The following is a 16,848-nucleotide window of genomic DNA, read 5'->3' as shown; positions in this document are numbered from 1 at the left end:
GGCGCCGGGCATGGGCCGTGGACGCGGCGGCCCCGCGGCGGGGGCAGCGGGCGGCGGGGGCGGAGGCGGCCGCTAGCGCCCTGCCCGGCGCCGCCTCCTTCGGCGTTCGCCCCACGGACCGGCAGGCGGCGGACCGCGGCCCAGGTGCCCGGGGGCGGGCGGGCGGGCACGCGCGCGGGGGTCCGCCGGCAGTGCGTTCCCGGTCCCGGGACCCGGAGGGCGGCGGACGGGGGAAGGGCGGAGGGTGGGCGGCGCATGCGCGGGGCCAGGGGTCTCGGGGTCCCGGGGACCTGAGGGCCCGGGGTGCGCGGCTGGAGACCTGAGGGCTAGGAGCGAGGACACACACCGAGGACTCGTGCAAGGGATCCCGGGGCCCAGCTCGGCCTCCCTCCTAGCGCTGGGGGCCTGCCCGGAACCCCAGAGTCCGCGGCTGTCCCTGGGGCTTGGCGCTGCGCGGAGGTCGGGTCTGGGGACGGCAGCGACTCTGGGTCTTCGGGTTGTCCCCTGGGAGGGAGGGCCCACGGGCAGGGACATCGGGGCTTGCCCTTCCCTCGGCGCGGTGGAGCTGGGGCGTCCCCGACTCAGAGGGTGCTTTCCGAGACCTCCAGGGATCCCCGAGGCGAGGAAACCCGGGCCCCGGACAGACCGACCCTGGGTGGGTGCGCCCGGCTGCTGCCGTCGGACGGAGACGCGCGTGTTTGTTCTTCCAGCTGCGGCCACCTTTGAGGAACGGTTCCCACTTTGTGCCCCAACGCGGCGGGGCGACCCCGGACAGGCTGTGCTGGGCCGGGTGGCTTCTCTGCGGAAGCCGCGCCACGTCGCTCCCGGTCGGGGCCGCTGCGGGTCGGGCTGCGGGTCGGGCGCCCAGGTCTTTCCGGAGTCCCGCGCTGCGCGGCCCGCGTGGTGCGGGTGAAGCCGGAGGGGCGCGGGGTGGTGCTAGTGGAAGTCCGGAGGGTCGGCTCTGTCCCCTCACTCACCCCAACTAACAGGGCACAACTGCACGCCTGTGCTTTTCTGAAGCCTTTTTTAAAAGTTAAAAGAGAGGAAGTGTGCTCCAAGTGTCAGGATTCCTTCCAAGAAAAACCCACAGTTGTCCAACGCCCTGGGCTTCGTGGGACCTGCGGGGCTGCACGCCCACGTCAGCCCCCGCCGCCCCCGCCGACCCCTGCCAGGAAACCAGGGAGGCCCCTCCTCTCCCAGCCTCCTTGGGATAAGGGTGGCTTGAGGAACTGGGTCAGGGCAAGGACACGGGGTTTTCCTGAGAAGGACCCTGTGACACCCCTGTCGTTGCTGGGCAGGGTCGGGATGAAGAGTTGGGGGGCATCCAGAGAACATAGCGTAATCACTTCCTCCTTCACCTTCTTACTGCCAGGCTGAAGCTCAGGGCCCCGTCTGCTCTGTGGACTCACAGTTTGTGGCAAGACAAGCTCAGAACTGAGAAGCTGTCACCACAGGTAAGTAGAAGGTTTAATTTACTGTTTCCAGATGGAAATATTTAAGTGTTTTCAGTGTTTACTGTTGTTGTACTACAGATCAGCAATCTGGGGGTTATTACTTTGTGATGCAAGGTTAGATACATTTTCAGACTGAAAGTAAGATACATGTGCATGGATTCCCTTTTTTTTTTTTTTTTTTTTTTGAGACGGAGTCTCCCTCTGTGGCCCAGGCTGGAGTGCAGTGGCCTGATCTCAGCTCACAGCAACATCTGCTGCTGGGGTTCAAGCGATTCTCCTGCCTCAGCCTCCGGAGTAGCTGGGATTACAGGCGCCTGCTACCACTCCCAGCTAATTTTTGCAGTTTTAGTAGAGATGGGGTTTCACCATCTTGGCCAGGCTGGTCTTGAACTCCTGACCTCGCGATCCACCTGCCTCAGCCTCCCAAAGTGCTGGGATTACAGGCGTGAGTCACCGTGCCCGGCCTAGGATTCACTTTTAAGTTCTGAGTTATAGTGTGAGTTTTGCTGGGAACTTCATTGCTTCATGGCAGGCATGTTTTGTATAATTTAAAACTTGATAACATTAACTTTGAGAAATGTGGGTGCTTAGCAGACCCTTGGGATGTCCACACTGACTGGTACCGAGCAGTGTACCGTCTCTGAGCTGTTTTCATTTTGATTTGAATATTAAGTAGGTGGCTTGTTGAGATAGGCCAATGCCAGAACATGCCAAGGATAGGCTGAAGAAACGGCCAGATGATGCGAATTTGTGTGGTCACCATTCATGAGAGACCAGGGACACTGGGGCTGATGATGACCTGTGTAACTCTGAAGCAAAAGTAAATTAATTGGCAAGCTGGGTGCGGTGGCTCACTCCTGTAATCCCAGCACTTTGGAAACCGGAGTGGGCAGATCACTTGAGGCCAGAAGTTTGAGACCAGCCTGGCCAACATGGTGAAACCCCATCTCTACAAAAAAAATAGAAAAATTAGCTGGGCGTGGTGGCGGACACCTGTAATCCCAGCTACTCAAGAAGCTGAGGCAGGAGAATTGCTTGAGCCTGGGAAGTGAAGGTTTTAGTGAACTGAGATTGTGCCACTACACTCCAGGATGGGTGACAGGGCAAGACTCCATCTCAAAAACAAATAAATAAAATAAAATTAATTAACCAACAGTAGGAAAAAATGTTTTTTCTTTCTTTTCCCACATCTGGTTTTTTTTTTTTTTGTTTTGTTTGTTTTCTGAGATGGAGTTTTGCTCTTGTCACCCAGGCTGGAGTGCAGTGGCACGATCTTGGCTCACTGCAACCTCTGCCTCACGGATTCAAGTGATACTCCTGCCTCAGCCTCTCGAATAGCTGGGATTACAGGTACTCACCACCACACCCAGCTAATTTTTGTAGTTTTAGTAGAGACAGGGTTTCGCCATGTTGGCCAGGCTGTTCTCAAACTCCTGACCTCAGGTGAACCGCCCGCCTCGGCCTCCCAAAGTGCTGGGATTACAGGCGCGAGCCACTGTGCCGGGCCCTTTCCCGACATCTTAAACACAAAGTAAGAGACATGCCATAATCATCAAATACTGCAGTGGTTTTCACTAGCTCCTGTTTATCAAACTTATGAACAGAGTTTTAAAAATAGTGTATCAGCCAGGCGCGGTGGCTCATACCTGTAATCCCAACACTTTGGGAGGCTGAGGTGGGCAGATGACAAGATCAGGAGTTTGAGACCAGCCTGGCCAATATGGTGAAACCCTGTCTCTACAAAAAATATGAAAATTAAGCTGGACATGGTAGCAGGCGCCTGTAGTCCCAGCTACTCAGGAGACTGAGGCAGGAGAATTGCTTGAACCCGGGAGGGAGGTTGCAGTGAGCTGAGATGGTACCACAGCACTCCGGCCTGGGTGACAGAGTGAGACTCCGTCTCCAGAAAAAAAAAAAAAAAATTGTATGTGAGAGAGAGAGAACTAGAGAGAAGAAAGAGAAAACCTGTCTTCTTTATAAACTATTTTATAACTTTTTATTGACTAGGTTATGAAAAATCTTTATGTGGAAAACATTTCTGCATCATTTGAAATGTATATATAATATCCTATTGTGTTTAGATACAATAATATTTAACCGATCTCTTTATATATGTGTATATATTTAATGCAGTCATTCTATAAATATTTACTGAGTAGCCGCTGTGGGCTACTGTCCCCAATGCTGAACAAGACAAGCATGGATCCATGAAACTGATTTTCACACCAGAAATGAAAAGGAAACGTAAAGATAATCCTCCTCATGGTAAAAGATGAAGAACCTATTTTTGCCAGGACATCTTACTCTTTAGTAATTGGTGGTCAGTGTTCATTTTCTTGCGTGCTGTTTTGGAGAGTCTGTTTTTGTAATAAATATTTAAGTAGCCCAGGCGTGGTGGCTCACGCCTGTGATTTCAGCATTTTGTGAGGCCAAAGGGGATGGATTGCTTGAGCCCAGGAGTTCAGGACCAGCCTGGGCAACCTGGCGAAACCCCGCCTCTGCTAAAAATACAAAAATTAGCCGGGTGTAGTGGCGTGTGCCTGTGGCCCCATCTACTTGGGAGGCTGAGGTGGGAGGGTCCCTTGAGCCTGGGAAGTGGAGGTTGCAGTGACTGAGATGGCGCCACTGCACTCCGGCCTGGGTGACAGAGTGAGACCTGGTCTCAAAAAATAAATAAATATTTATGTAGTCATCATTAAGCATTCTTTTAAATTTTATTTATTTACTTATTTTTGAGACAGAATCTCACTGTGTCACCTAGGCTAGAGCACAGGTGCGTGATCATGGCCTGATGCAGCCTCGACCTCCCTGGGCTCTGGTGATCCTCCCACCTCAGCCTCCCAAGCAGCTAGGACCACAGGCACATGCCACCATGCCTGACTAATTTTTGTATTTTTTGCAGAGACGGGGTCTTGCTATGTTGTACAGGCCTGTCTCAAACTCCTGGGCTCAAGCCATCCTCCTGCCTCAGCCTCCCATAGTGCTGGGACTATAGCCATGAACCATTGCACCAGGCCTAAGTGGTCTTTTAAAAAAAAAAAATACACACATTAATTAAAATATTTATTTGCTCATTATAAAGATATTTGAAATGTGCCAATTTTTTTCTCTCTCTTTTTTTTTTTTTTTTTGCTCTCTTGGTTTCTGTGTGTGGATGGATATATTTTTAATGGCAAATAGGATGAGTGTCTTCACTTCTAAGCAGCCAGTGTTTTTCTTTAATGTTTGTACTAATTTTGTTACATTGCAGTTAGAGGTTGTGGCCTAATTTCTGCTTTTTTGGAACTTGAGAGTCGCTGTTTTTATTTGTTTTTGGTAGCTTGGCATAGAGTCCATTTTTCTTTTTCTTTTTCTTTTTTTTTCTTTTTGAGATGGAGTTTAGCTCTTGTTGCCCAGGCTGGCGTGCAGTGGTGCAATCTCAGCTCACTGCAACCTCCGCCTTCCAGGTTCAAGTGATTCTCCTGCCTCAGCCTCCCAAGTAGCTGGGATTACAGGTGCATGCCACCACGCCCGGCTAATTTTTGTATTTTTAGTAGAAACAGGGTTTTGCCATGTTGGCCAGGCTGGTCTTGAACTCCTGACCTCATGTGATCCACCTGCCTCAGCCTCCCAAAGTGCTGGGATTACAGGTGTGAGCCACTGCGCCCAGCTCTAGATACTTTTTAAAAAGGTATAGTTTCTGATTATGGGGTAGAAATGTGCTATGTCTTATGAATTGCATAGAATAAGCTAGATCACCTTTAAGGCCATGTGGGTAGGGAAACTTGGGCACAAAATTTACATTTCCAGCTTGGTGATAAGATGAGTTTAAGGTAAGAATCAAACAGGAAAAAGCCTTAGCTGTTCCAGTGGCCCATGTTTAAAAGAATGTATTTCTTTTTCCAAGTATTTCTGCCGCTTGCATGCACTGAGCTTCTGTGGAAAGGAGCACCATGCAGGCACATTTTCCAGACAGGACCAGATTTGCTTGTTACCCAGAGGTGTGTGCATTCTTTGCTTTTAGGATATTTAATTAGCGTCTTTTAATAGTGATATTATGGTGTCTTGAAAGTTTATGCATTTGAAAAGAAAATAACTTACTCCTTGCTAGGTCTCACCCTGTCATGGTTATCTTTGCAGCTAAGCTGCATTTGTTTTGAGGCTCACATGTGGTAAAAGTGGTTGAAAATTTGGAAATTTTGCTTTGTATCAGCAAAGCAGCTTGATATAGTGGAAAAGGTATTAGGTCATTAATCATGAGATTTGGATTCTAGCCCCTTAGCTGCTGCCTGCCAGGCCTGGAGACCTTTGTTCCCTTCTTTAAACTGCTGTTTTCTCATCAGAAAATGAAGTTCCTCTCCATGCCACCTCTCTGAAGGGTTGTGAAGCTCAAAGTGGTGGCTTAAAAAACTGCCCATCTCAGGAGGTGTCTTAAGAAGGAGTGAAGGGGTGGCCTGCCCCTCCACACCTGTGGGCGTTTCTCGTTAGGTGGAAGGAGAGACTTGAGAAAAGAAATGAGACACAGAGACAAAGTATAGAGAAAGAAAAAGTGGGCCCAGGGGACCCGCGCTCAGCATACAGAGGACCCACGCCCTGCACCGGTCTCTGAGTTCCCTTAGTATTTATTGATAATTATCTTTACCATCTTAAAGATAAGGGAGTGGCAGGACAATAGGATCATCGAAGGGAGAAAATTAGCAGTAAGATATATGGATGGATAAAGATCTCTGTGACATGAATAAGTTTAAAGGAAAATGCTATGCCTTGATATGCATATGCAAACATCTCCATAAACCTCTTAGCAGCATTGTGCCAGCAAGTCTCGCCTTATGCCGTAAGGCGGTTTTCTCCTATCTCAGTAAACAGAGCATACAATCGAGTCTCACACCGAGATGTTCCATTGCCCAGGGACCGGCAGGATTTTTAACCAGCAAGCTGCCTTCAGGCACTTGTTTAACAAAGACCCATCCTGCACAGCCCAAAATCCATTAAACCTTGAGTCACCACAGCACATGTCTCTTGCAAGGACAAGGTTGGGGGCAGGGTCACAGATTAACAGCATCTCAAATACAGAACAAAATGGAGTCTCTTATGTCTACTTCTTCCTATATAGACACAGTAACAGGCTGATCTTTCTTTCTTTTCCCCACAAGGAGGACATACCGCTGGCTCCTGCATTTCTCACTTAGCCAGGTCTGATACCTGTGTTGTTTTCACTCTGGCCATTTTAGGATTTTTCAAAGGCTTTCACAAAGCAACATACTACCATCGCGTCTTACACACCAAAATTGTTGTTCATTTCGGAATATACAATTAAGAGTTCTCCACTAGTACAATAAAGTTGTTACAAGTGGTTCCTATGTGGTTTTTTTTTGTTTTTTTGGGACAGAGTCTTGCTCTGTCACCCAGGCTGGAGTGCAGTGGCGCAATCTTGGCTCACTGCAACCTCCGCCTCCCAGGTTCAGGCAATTCTCCTGTCTCAGCCTCCTAAGTAGCTGGCACTATAGGCACCTGCCACCATGCCCAGCTAAGTTTTGTATTTTTAGTAGAGGTGGGGTTTCACCATGTTGGCCAGGCTGGTTTTGAACTCCTGACCTCAGGTGATCCACCCACTTCAGCCTCCCAGAGTCTCGGGATTACAGGCATGAGCCCCACCGCACCCGGCCTCCTGTGTGTTTTGAAGGTGATTGTGACCTCAGATTTTGGTGGGGCTACACCTTGCATTTGCTTTTACTCCAACTCCATGGCATACCTGAACCAGGCCTCTTCATCTTGAAGAGGGATCTGCTGAAATGCAGGCCCAGTGAATCTCCCCGTGCCCGGACACAGTTCCGTCAAACCATGGCCCGGTGCTGCCGGCACCCTGGTTCCTGGTTAGTCTGACTGTCCACACTGAGACTAATTCCTTGAGGGCAGACAGGTTGTCTTTCTTCTTTCTTCCGTGCTAGACCTATAAACTGAGTAGGTACTTGTAAATGTTCATGGAATAAGTACATGATTAACAGGATTTAATTCTAGAAGAATGTATTGATGGGCGTCTGTGGTCACCACAGTACTGAGATGTGGGTGGGAGCTGGCTGGATGGGGGGGCACCTAAACAGGAGTACAGACAGCAGCCCCTACAGATGGTGGCCCGCTCCATCCCACCGCAGCAAAATTGCCCCAGGCCCCTGCAGCTTCCCCCACACCTAGACTGAGAGAGCTCTTCTTCCTTCTGTACTGACAGGGTGTTCCCTCCAGATGTCCAATATGTACTTCCCATTACAACGGTGTTAGGAAGGTGAGGGCTGCCACTGAAATGGTCCTCTTTGTAATCACCACTAGGTTTGGTGTATATTATGGATTAAATAGAATTTTTATAAGATGGCCTGAGGATCTATTTAGATAAAATCCTCTTTCTTTCTGCAAGATCATGGATTTAAATTCCAAACAACTGACTTCATAGGGAAGGGATATGGCGAAAGGGAAGTGAGTTGGGCAACACTGATATTTAACAAGGCGAGGGTCCTTCTCCCGCTCTGATTGTGAAGCTAAAATATTCCCAGGAGAAATTAGAGAAAACTCAGATGAAATATTGTTTGTGTTCCAGGAGGCAGGACTCGTCGGACTGCTTTTATTTTGCTCCATTTTAAGAGATTTGCAGATAAAGAGGAGTGAAGATTTCTATTCAGATTTACTTGCTTTATACTTTTAACTTATAAACCACAAGCCAACCTTCAAAAGAGCATCATTTTGAATAGTAAGAGTTAGGAAGGCAAATACAGGACTAATGGCTTCCAAGATTATGAGCTTCATAGGAATGGTTTGAGATGAGGCTATAGTAAAGCAGAATATTGAAGCTCCCCCACCCTTTTCATTTTTCATTTTTAAGAGTGAGCGAGGCCAGGCGTGGAGGCTCATACCTGTAATCCCAGCACTTTGGGAGGCCAAGGTGGGCGGATCACAAGATCAGGAGTTTGAGACCAGCCTGGCCATCATGGTGAAGCCCTGTCTCTACTAAAAATACAAAAATTAGCCAGGCGTGGTGTCAGGTGCTTGTAATCCCAGTTACTTGGGAGGCTGAGGCAGGAACATCGCTTGAACCCAGGAGGCGGAGGTTACAGTGAGCTGAGATCGCACCACTGCACATCTCAGACAAAAAAAGAGTGAGTGAGGCCCCATGTTTTTTTGCATCTATTTGTAACTGAATACGTCTGTGGTTATGTGATAACCACACCAAGGTGACAAATTGCCAAGTTTCAGTAAAAGAGACCCAGTTATTTAGAGGTTGACACGTGGATATGTCCCTTTCTAAGAAGTTCATTGTCAGCTTTACATGAGTATTTAAATGCATGTTTATAATTCAGCAATATGGCTTGTAAAATGCAGATTGTCCAATCAAGTGATATGTAATTCTTGATCTGAAACAAGTTTTCTTTTTTTTTTTTTTTTTTTGAGACGGAGTCTTGCTCTGTGCCCCAGGCTGGAGTGCAGTGGCCCGATCTCGGCTCACTGCAAGCTCCGCCCCCCCCCGGGTTCACGCCATTCTCCTGCCTCAGCCTCCCGAGTAGCTGGGACTACAGGCGCCCGCCACCTCGCCCGGCTAATTTTTCTTATATTTTTAGTAGAGACGGGGTTTCACCGTGTTAGCCAGGATGGTCTCGATCTCCTGACCTCGTGATCCGCCCGTCTCGGCCTCCCAAAGTGCTGGGATTACAGGCTTGAGCCACCGCGCCCAGCCAAGTTTTCTTCTATTATCTGTGGAAGAAATGGTTATAGGGATGTTTAAATGGGATGAAGTTTTTGAAGCATTTTCAGACAGCTTTCCACATGGACTAAAATAACATCGAGTGGGCTGCTAACATGAGGAACATATTACCTTCTGCCTAGGATTATGAGTAAATTTGATAAATTCTAGATTGCAGTCTTATTTTAGCTCATTTTATGAGACAGCCTGATAACTGGGGTAGTGTCTCTTTTTTTGCAGGGGGGGTGGGATTAGAGCTGGAGTCTCACTCTGCTGCCCAGGCTGGAGTGCACTGGCGTGGTCTCGGCTTACTGCAACCTCGGCCCCCCAGGTTCCAGTGATTCTCCTACCTCAGCCTCCTGAGTAGCTGGGATTACAGGCATGTGCCACCACACACTGCTAATTTTTGTATTTTTAGTAGAGACGGGCTTTCACCATGTTGGCCGGGCTGGTCTCAAACTCCTGACCTGAAGTGATCCACCTGCCTCAGCCACCTAAAGTGCTGGGATTACAGGCGTGAGCCACCACACCCGGCTTCTGTTTTTCTATCTGTGCATTGGGGATGAAAGTAACACAAATGATGTTTAAAGAAAAAAAAATGTTCAGAGAAGTTAGAAATTTGCTTTAAATTGGAATCATCTCTGAGTATGTGAAAGTTATTTGTAACAGAAACAAACAGGGCGGTATTTGACCTGTTGACAGTGTCCTTGGACTTTACAATTTGTGAAGCAGAGTATTTTGCTTGAGTAGTACAATTGTCTTTTTCTTCCCCCAACTTTGACACATGTTACAGAACCTGTCACCAGATACAGGCAAGGGAGCGTGGGCTTCCCATCTTTGCGCGGCTCTGCTGTGATTCACAAGCGAGCAATCAGAAGTGCACAAAAGTTTAGAATGTGATTTTCATTCTCTTCTTTCTTTAGAAAAACTCACTGTGTTGAGAGCCTTTTCCAGAAAGGAAGGCACTCTATTGTTGTAATTTTCAAATCATAGAAATAAGCCTAATCTAGTCTATTCAGCGAGGTGTTCTGAAAGAGGGAATTTTTTTTTTTTTAAGTTCAATTATGGGAAGATCTTGAAGGTGGGACTCAAGGGAGAGTGCTATGCTGGGACGAGGGCTTTGGAAAATGAGAGGCATGAAGGGGAGAGGGTATTTAAATGTGTTTGAAGCCAAGGATCCTTGAGAGAAAAAGCTGGCACTAACAGGGTTCAAAGAACTGGCGTGACAAGTGATGACTAATGACACCGAGGGTGGGTTGTGGGTGCCTAGTGAATTCCTCCAAAGCCAAGATAGAGGATCCCAGACCCAGGGAAGAAGGGAAGAAAGTGTGTACACCCAGAAGTACTGTAGGGACAGAGATTCCGATCACAAGCTGTGAATAGAAGATGCCAACCACCGCTGTAGCAGCCTGAAAACCACAGTTTGGAACCGCCAGTGAAGGGCTGGGAAGTGTGGATCCAGGGCTGGTGCGCTGAACCCAGAGGAGCAGGCTCCCATTCCCAGCTAAGGATGGCAGCCGGTGGGGATCCTTCCGGGAGAAAGTTGTAAGTGGAAGCTTTCAATTCAGAGCAGTAGCAATGCCTTCAAAGTCCCAGGCTTCACGTGGGAACAGAGAAATGTGAAGAGTATTTAGCAGAGTGCCAGTATAAGAAATCTGTATCGGTGTTTGTTTGTTTGTTTTTGAGGTGAAGTCTCGCTCTGTCACTGCAATCTTTGCCTCCTGGGTTCAAGGTACTACACCACACCCAGCTAATTTTTTGTGTATTTAGTAGAGATGGGGTTTCACCATATTGGCCAGGCTGGTCTCAAACTCCTGACCTCATGATCCGACCGCTGCACCTCCCAAACTGCTGAGATTACAGGTGCGGTGGCACCTGGCCCAATATCGTATTTTTATTTATTTATTTATAGACAGAGTCTCACTCTGTTGCCAGGCTGGAGTGCAGTGGCGCGATCTCAGCTCACTGCAACCTCTACCTCTTGGACTCAAGCAATCCTCCCACCTCAGCCTCCTAAGTAGCTGGGACTACAGGTGTGCACCCCCACACCCAACTAGATTTTGTGTTTTTTGTAGAGATGGGGTTTAGCCATGTTCAGCTCGTCTCAAACTCCTGGGCTCAAGTGATCTGCCTGCCTCGACCTCCCAAAGTCCTGGGATTACAGGTGTGATTCATCATGTCCAGCCCAGTATTTTTCTTTCACTCTGGAAACCAGAAATTATTGGCTTTTTTGCCCTGCTGCATTCTCTTTACTTAGATGAATCTAGCAAGGTTAGCTGTTAGCTGTTAGTGTCTAGGTCAGAAGTCTAAGTGAAAGTGAATATTTAACCACACTGAAGCACAGCCGATGATCTTTAATACTAATAGAGGTATAAGACTTAAAAGAAACAAGAACCCAGAGGGAAAACATGGCCATGGACACAGAGAAAACCATGGCAGCTTCCGTGGACTCATAAAAAGAGCTCAAAACCTAGGAAGTGGACCGAGACTTTTTTGGAATGAATGAATTCAAATGTGGGCTTTCTTAGTAGGTTAAATCATATTCTAGAAGGGATTTCAGAAGGATGTATGCCCAATTATGGTATCAGGTCTGCTGTAGACTCTTCAAGGAGGAAGCCTCTGAAAGACAAGAAGGAACAATTAAAAATTAGAACTCAGGTGAGTGGATCGCAAGGTCAAGAGATTGAGACCATCCTGGCCAACATGGTGAAACCCCGTCTCTACTAAAAATACAAAATTTAGCTGGGCGTGGTGTGGCTGTAATCGCAGCTACTCAGAAGGCTGAGGCAGGAGAATCGCTTAAACCCGGGAGGCAGAGGCTGCAGTGAGCCGACATTGCGCCAGTGCACTCCAGCCTGGCAACAGCGAGACTCCGACTCAAAAATAATAAATAAATAAATAAATAAATAAATAAATAAATAAATAAATAAATAAATAAAATTAGAACTCAGAAAAGGAATTAATTCTTCCGAGAGACAAAAAGATGCGATTCTAGCCTAAGGTGTCACACATCCATCCACCAGGTGTCATTTTTATACACATGACGTTAAATGACCGCAGGCCCAGGCGAGCAGACGTGGACTTTCCCGCTGTGCGTGCGTGCTTTCCTCGGAGCCCTCAGCGGCGTTCCCTTTTCCGCGCTAGCATTCGATCCCTTTGCTTTTCTGGATGACCCCAGCCCCTCTGGCTCCACAAGGCCCCCTGCACGTCACCATCACCCTTGTGAGCTTCAAACCTGTCACCCACCCGCCTTCCAGATGTCACCTGGGCCCCCCCGGAGGCCCTCGCGCTCAGTGTGTCTGATTCTGAGCTATCCTGCGTTTTCCCCTCCCCTGACCCTGGCGACCCTTTTTGGTCTTAGTTGCCAGCCTCCTGCTAGGGCTGGGGCAGGGGACATCAAAGGCAGGACAAGGTGCAGGGTCCTGACCCACCACTTAGCAGCTCTCAGACGCGGATGGGTTTTTCAGCTAGCCTGTGGCTCAGTTTCCCTCAGCTGCAAGAGGGGTGCATACTAGTGTTTCTCTGGATTGCTGCACCTGGCAGGTAGTGTGGGCTTGGTAGGTGCTTCCTTGCTTATCATTGCCTCTTCCATCTTAATGTTGTCCCGTCCATCCAATGTTTATGGGATGAGAGGTTGATAGAAGGGCACGGCCCTGACATTCCAGGGACCAATCGACACGCTTTCTACACAAGCCCCTTCCGGTTCTTCTCGTGAACTAGGCGTGCCGGAGACACGCCCTTACCCTCATACCCCGCCGCACCCCCATGACCTCTACCTTTGAGACCTCAGCTTAAACTCACTCTTGGGGAAGGCTCCCTGAACCACCTGCCGGGGTTGTATGCTGAGGCAGGTACTTGTAACACCTGGTGCTTTTCCTCCAATGCACTCAGGCAGTGTTTATTCAGGTGGTGGCTTGGTGACAGTGGCTCTCCCTAAGACCCCGCGAGGCCAGAATCCTTGGCTCATCACTCATGGTTGAACCCGGAGCCTCTTGCTGGTAGGTGCTTCAGGACTGGCTGTGGGAGCCTGCGGCTCCTGCCGGGCACCCACCACTTGAGTTTCCTCAAGTCTTAAATGCCACCTCCTTCCTGAAGCCTTCCTTGCTGCTCCCCCAAACTAGAGACAGGAGTTTTGTCCTTCAGACACCCTATGGCATTTGAGTCACTCTGATTTGACGAGTTCTGCTTTCACTTGAGCAGCTATTAGGGGCATTCGTCAGTCATGCATTCCTGAGTTCATTTATTCAGCAAATATTTACTGAGCACCTACTGCATGCCATGCGCTGTCCTGCCGTGTAAAACAGCGGGCACGATTCCCTGCCACTACCAACCATGGCCTCGCATAACTGGCAGACTCCCAGCTTCAAGGGGAGGCACGGAGGGAAACTGAGAGCAGCCCACAGCGTGGAAAGAGCGGGGACAGAGGGTCACGGGGTCACCGGGGCGTGTGTGCTGCATCTGCCAGTGAACGGAACGTGCGGCTCCAGATGTGGTTGTCTTTAAACTTCAGAATTTCCTTTCACTAAAGAACCAAGTCCAGAGAGAGGAAAGAGTGAATACAAATTATCCAAGAAACTTGAGAGCTCATTTTAGTTCTCCTGATTATGATCTTAAAGGCATTAAGTGCTCAAGTTAAACTCTTTTTGACCCACATAGGTTAGCAGAATTTAAATCCTAGGTGATTATTAACTCTAATCATGCATCTAATGACCTGTATTGAAGACACACTGCCTGCTTAGTTGTGGCCTCAGCCTTTGCTCTGTCACTGATGGTTCCAGCCTGAAAAGCAGATGAGCCCTCACAGCCACGATTCCACCGCAATCACATAAGCGGGACAGTGGTTCCCTGAAAACCAGCCGTGGGGCAGGAAGAGCAGGCTCCTGCTGTTGCGAGCTTGACTCCATTTGGTCTCATAGAAATGAGAGGTAGATGATTCCCTAGACAAATGCAGGCCTTTCTCGAAGCCCCTTTCCCAGGGCGATGTGACATGTGTGGTCTGTACCTTCCAGGGCAGCCATGTCCTGCTTTGCCCAGCCAGGGCGGTGGGGAGAGAGAAGCCGCATCCTGCCCGGGGCTCCTGGGCCCCGCTACATCAGGTGGGAGCAGGGCTGGCTCCCTGATGTCCTTGGAGAAGTTGTCCACACTGCCTTCCCCTGTGGGAGTGACAACAATGTGTCCTGCCAGCCTTCCACGGCTGACTCCCCACTCTATTAATTCCCAAGAAACCAGGCCGTGGAGGTGGGTTTGAGGGTTCGTATTGGTGTTTTTTAAAGTCGGGTTGGCCGAGTGCAGTGGTTCATGCTTGTAATCCCAGCACTTTGGGAGGCTGAGGCGGGCAGATTACATGAGGTCAGGAGTTTTAAGACCAGCCTGGCCACCATGGTGAAACCCCGTCTGTACTAAAACTACAAAAAAATTAGCTGGGCGTAGTGATGGGCGCCTGTAATCCCAGCTACTCAGGAGGCTGAGACAGAGAACCCCTTGAACTAGGGAGGTTGCAGTGAGCCGAGATCGTGCCACTCCAGCCTGGGTGACAAGAGTGCAATTCTGCCTCAAAATAAATAAATAAATAAAGTCGGGTTTATTAAGATATAATTTACATACAGTAAAATTCTTTTTTTTCTTTTTTTTCTTTTTTTTTTTGAGACGGAGTCTCATTCTTGCCCAGGCTGGAGTGCAATGGCACAATCTTGGCTCACTGCAACCTCCGCCTCCTGGGTTCAAGCGATTCTCCTGCCTCAGCCTCTCGAGTAGCTGGGACTATAGGTATGCGCCACCATGCTGAGCTAATTTTTGTATTTTTAGTAGAGATGGGGTTTCGCCATGTTGGCCAGGTTGGTCTCGAACTCCTGACCTCAGGTGATCCACCCACCTTGGCCTCCCAAAGTGCTGGGATTACAGGTGTGAGCCACAGCATCCTGCCTACAATTCATTTTTTCAGGCATACAGTTTTACAAGTTTTGAAAATATGCAGTCCCGTCTCCTGGCCATTCTCAGCTGCCAGGACGTGTGCATTCCCTGGCTTGCAGCCGCGTAGGTAGAGTCCTCTTGCGTCTGATCTCTGACCTCGCCTTCACCACCTCACTCCTGCCATTTCTTTTGCTGCATCTCTCTGACTCCAGCCAGAGAAAGTTCTCTGCTTGTAAGAGCTCAGGTGATCACACTGGGCCCACCTGGATCACCCAGGGTGCTCTCCCCTCCCACAGCCTGTACCCTCACCTGTGTCCCAGGGCTGCTATAACAAAGTACCATGAACTGGGTAGCTTCAACAACAGGCATTGATTCCCTCTTCAGGAGGACAGCAGTTCACAATCAAGGCGTCAGCACAGCCACACTCCCTCCAAAGGCTCTGGTAGCCTTCCTTGCCTTTCCTGGCTTCTGGTTGTGGCCGTCAGTTGTTGGCTCTCCTTGGCTTGTGGCCACATCCCTCCAAGCTCTGCCTTCGTCTTCATGTGGCCTGCTCCCTGTGTGTCTGTGTCTGCATCCAAATTTCCTTTTGATAAGGGCACCAGTCATATTGGCTTAGGGCCCAACCCACTCCATGACCTCATCTCAACTGCTCACATCTGCAGTGACCCTGTTTCCAAATAAGCTCATAATCTGAGGTGTGGGGAGGGGTAGGGCTTCAACACATCTTTTGAGGGGACACAAGTCAACCCACAGCAGTACCCTCTATTAAATCTGTAGAGCTCCTTTTGCACATAGGGTAACACATCCACCAGCCCCAGGACTGGGGAGTGGACATCTCTGGGGGCCATGATCTGGCTTCCACATGAGGAAGTCCACAGTCTAGTAGCAACTCACACTTACTCAGTGAATTGTGGTGCATGGAGGTAACTGAGTGTGGCCTGTTCATGCTCAAATGTGAGCAGCTGGTCAGCATCCAGCTGTGTCAATCAAGGATGGCTCTGTAACACCTAGGATGAGCAGCCGTGCCTAGTTGCCCGGGACGTTAGGCAGCTGGCGTAGGGCTGGAGTGCTGGCCTCATGCCGTGGGTGAGCGTGTAGGGGAGTGATACGTCTGACACGCAGCGTGTGAGTGGCTGAGTGTGGCAGCTGCCTCCTTTTCCCTGCATTAGGATGGTGTTGGGGGGAAAGCCGTGATCATGACTGCCCAGGGTCCAAGTGAGCTGGGAGTACCATGGCAGCAGGCCTCATGGGACCATCGCAGCTCGGTGCCCTGTTTATAGGTGGGAAAGCTGTCATGACTGCACCCCATTCCCCCTGCCCCCTGCGCAGAGACCCTCCCTGAACACCTTATTTATACTTTCAGCCCTTCCCTCTACCTGTCACCATGTAGTACATGCTTTCTTCTTTTTTTTTTTTTTTGAGACAGAGTCTCACTCTGTCACCCAGGCTGGAGTGCAGTGGCGTGATCTCGGCTCACTGCAACCTCCACCTCCTGGGTACAAGCCATTCTCCTGCCTCAGCCTCCTGAGTAGCTGGGATTACAGGCGCCCGCCACCATGCCTGGCTAATTTTTGTATTCTTAGTAGAGATGGGGTTTCGCTATGTTGGCCAAGCTGGTCTTGAACTCCTGACCTCAGGTGATCCGCTGGCCTCAGCCTCCCAAAGTGCTGGGATTACAGGCGCGAGCCACTGCGCCCGGCCGGTACCTGCTTTCTTGATTTGTCTGTTTCCCGTCTGTCTCCCCCCCAGATTGGCGGTTCCATGACAACAAAGATGTTT

At 49.4% G+C, this 16,848-nt stretch overlaps 1 protein-coding gene across 2 annotated transcripts in view; it reads left to right on the top strand.

The window, feature by feature from the left end:
• The first annotated feature begins 25 nt into the window (after nucleotides 1-25).
• The window catches only part of PPARA (peroxisome proliferator activated receptor alpha), a 98,313-nt gene continuing 81,490 nt past the window's right edge, over nucleotides 26-16,848 (top strand). The window contains exons 1-2 of one of the 2 annotated variants that reach the window (XM_025400269.1): nucleotides 26-144; nucleotides 1,373-1,454. The gene's annotated coding sequence lies outside the window, so the exon portion shown is untranslated. Of the gene's footprint in view, nucleotides 145-502; nucleotides 656-1,372; nucleotides 1,455-16,848 lie in introns of those variants that run through there. The other variant, XM_025400270.1, reaches the window with a different exon arrangement.

The sequence above is a fragment of the Theropithecus gelada genome, chromosome 10 (assembly GCF_003255815.1).
Source record: "Theropithecus gelada isolate Dixy chromosome 10, Tgel_1.0, whole genome shotgun sequence".
Taxonomy (NCBI): Eukaryota; Metazoa; Chordata; class Mammalia; order Primates; family Cercopithecidae; genus Theropithecus; species Theropithecus gelada.
This window is presented reverse-complemented; position numbering and strand designations above follow the sequence as displayed.